At 28.3% G+C, this 3405-nt stretch overlaps 1 protein-coding gene across 1 annotated transcript in view; it reads right to left on the bottom strand.

The window, feature by feature from the left end:
* LOC145242957 (protocadherin beta-2-like) overlaps positions 1 to 2579 on the bottom strand; it is a 13948-nt gene extending 11369 nt beyond the window's left edge. Inside the window, exon 1 of the mRNA XM_080106069.1 lies at positions 2201 to 2579. The gene's annotated coding sequence lies outside the window, so the exon portion shown is untranslated. The remainder of the gene's footprint in view (positions 1 to 2200) is intronic.
* Positions 2580 to 3405: the final 826 nt, after the last annotated feature.

The following is a 3405-nucleotide window of genomic DNA, read 5'->3' as shown; positions in this document are numbered from 1 at the left end:
AGCCTTCCTGGCACTCGTGCTTGGGACATCCAGAAAGCAACGAGGTTTGATCAATGTAGCCAAAACCCATCATTTTATGGGGAGCTGGTTTTCCCCTACATCTTGGTGGGAAACAAACAACATACGTAGAAACTGGCTTGCAGCCAAAGTTAAGTGCGTTCTATTCCCCTTTGGCGTGATGTTTGACCTCATTAAATTTACGCACCTGTCACTTAACTTTTTAATCATTTAATTTCACCCATTCTCAGTTCTCTGCCCACGTAGCGTGGTGGTAAGTTATCAGCCTATTGACCTCAAAGGTTTGGGTTCGAGCTTACCTACCTACCAGAACTTTTTTTTACTTTTACATCTCCAAACACCTGGACAATGTCGGTTACCCCTACTAGTCAATATATATAAAAGGCAAAATGGGCGTGAGCATTTGTGTATGCCTGTGAAAGGCTTTTCAGATCGGGGTTCTGCTGTCGATTAAATTCCGCAAGAAGTTTTCCTATACTTCCGAGATCATAATATCTGAGATTCGCAAACAGACACCGTTTTTTCCCTTTTTTTGATCAAGTTAAAAAAATTCCCATCGTGCTGTCGTCTCGAGTGTTTGTCTTTTTCGTATAATAAAGCGAAACTATTTAAATGCAAATGACAGAAAGCAGGAAGCTTACCTGACCCCCAGCCAGATTTAAAAGCAGCATTTAATAAAGTAGGAAGCTTACTTGGCACCCAGACAGGTTTTAAAACAATGTTCATTTCTGCGCATGCATGGTGACTCCTATGATTCTTAAGTTAATTACCAACTCATTAAATTCACTGTCCTCTTTGGCCTAATGGTTAGCGAGGAAGACTAATTACTCTACGTTTTCGAGTTCGATCCCGCTTGTCTCTCTATCTTTTTTAAAAAATTTTTTTTATTTTGTCCTTGTGCCAATATCCGCCACCCGGGCAAAAGTTAATTACCAACTCATTGAGTTCACTATCCTCTTTGCGTGGAAAACTAATTACCCACCTCTCTCTATCTTTATTTTAACCACATGGGAGCCATTCTTAAAATTGCTTCATCCTTATGCCAATATCTTCCACGCCGGCAACGCCAGGTACTCCCCACTAGTCTAGAATAAATAACAACTCTATTGTTAAACATTTAGAGATTTATAAAGAATCGGAATCAGTAATTGTATCAGAATTGTCCCATCACTAATACATACATATATATATATATATATAACATTGTTTTATAATATTATAATGTATGTGTATATACATAAATTAGTGAATATATATAATATATATATATATATATATATATATATATATATATATATATATATATATATATAATAGAATAATATAAATATTTTATGTATCTTTATAAAGGGATGCTCATTACAGTAGATAGAGCATTTATATCAGACAAATATTTAAATAAAATTTACATTATTATTTCTTCAAATGTTAAAAACAAAAGTGCAAAAAAAAAAAAATTATTTTTTCATGGAGTTTCAAAGATTTTATCCTCTTATCAGAATAATTAGCTAGCAAAATAGAAGTTAAGAATTAATAGTTTGGATAAATTTAAAAACTTTTTAAAGCTGTAAATAAGAATTGAGTCCTTCTGAAATTATTTATAATTTTTTACTTGTGATTTATTTATCAACGATTCCACTGATCAGATTTTTTTGCCATTGAACTATATTTGAACTTCTTTTTTATTTCCCTCTATTATTTTAAATAACATCATCTAATATTGATTTATTTACAACTTTTTAAAGGTTTTAAATTCATGCAAACTAAAAATTCACAAGTTGTAAAATTTTAATTTTAAAAAATCTTATAAATATTTATATGGTTTTTTATATAATAACTAAATGAAATAAAAATTTAATTTAGTAATGAAAATTGATATAATGTAAACTAAAATATTTGTTGTCTGTGGGTGTGTGTAATGGCGTCTATATCAAAAGAGGAAAAAAAAACGTATAAAATGTGTTCCCTATGTATATGATAGCTTTTGAGAACTTACAATCAAATGAACAAAGTATCAACACTTTTAGTATTAAAATCATTTTTTTTTTTTTCAAAAAGATAATTTTTATATATAATTTAATAAAATTTTCTCTAGCTGGAAAAGAAAGTGAGTTTATCAGATTTGAAAGAAAATTTCACAATTTTTCTGAAAGAAACAAATAAACTAGAAAAAAATTCTTACCTTTGTTAAAATTGGTATTATATTTATTATTAACTTGTATTGTCCAGTGATAATCCACTTAATATAAAGTCTAATAAGCCAAATATAACTTAAACGTGGAGTTGTGTCTATGAGCGTGACAAAGTAGTAGTCCTAAGAAGTATGTAATGTGTGTAATGGCTGTATACACTAGAGGAGAAGAGTATTACAATGTTTGATGAAGACTTATTATGATTACTCCTCCTATGTTCATATTACGCTGTGTTTAAGTTGAAACTTATTTCCTTAATTTATCCATACAATTTTTTTCAATTAAATTTTCTATTATTTAAATAACAGATTACAGTATAGAAGTAACTTTTTATTTAATTTCTATTTTAATATTTTGTGCTTTGTTCCCAGAATGCAATATTCTTTTAAATATGTTATTCGTCCTTTATGATCTACATTCTTCTTTCTATCTCTCTGTTATTATTAGGTTGGTGCAAAACAATGTTTTTTTCACGTTCAACTTCATGTCAAAAAACGACATTATTTTTGCACCAACCTAATAGATTGTCTCATTTTATTTGAATAAAATATAATTATAAAATGATCTGGTGCCATGGAGTATCTTAAACTTGCTATTACGTATTAATAATTCATTCACCATATTCCAGTGTGTGTGTGTGTGTGTGTGTGTGTGTGTGCCATTCATTTTTATGCATATACTGATTTATGCCCAATATTTATTCTTAATTATTGAATATCAATACATAGCATTTTCTATCTCTAAATCATGTATGGTTTTCTTATTTATATGTTTAAAATTTTATTTTTAAATGAATAAAATGACATTAATTTCCACACAGTTTGTTATAAAAACTATTTTTAAATATATCTATTTTATTTATCCTATAAATCCATGAAGTATAAATGTTAGTTTTTAGCAAAGGATGCTGTTACTGTATATAACTTTTGGTTAAATGTATTTCTTTTATTATTAAATGATATAGAAAATAGTTACCAAGTTTAAATTTTATGACAGAAGGTTTTTTATATCCATAATCTTTCTGCATTGGGATATGGAAAATGTAGGTATCCTTTGATAAATTGGTGCACTTCAAGATTATATTGAATTTCAAAAAACATTCTTCTCTAACGATAATGGTCAGAGCATTGAATGAGAAGTATTTTTATTTATAAAATACTTATGAAAGTATATAAAATATAATTAATTTTGTAAT

Source organism: Euprymna scolopes, chromosome 21, assembly GCF_053919585.1.
Source record: "Euprymna scolopes isolate OS-2025 chromosome 21, ASM5391958v1, whole genome shotgun sequence".
NCBI classification, from domain to species: domain Eukaryota; kingdom Metazoa; phylum Mollusca; class Cephalopoda; order Sepiida; family Sepiolidae; genus Euprymna; species Euprymna scolopes.
This window is presented reverse-complemented; position numbering and strand designations above follow the sequence as displayed.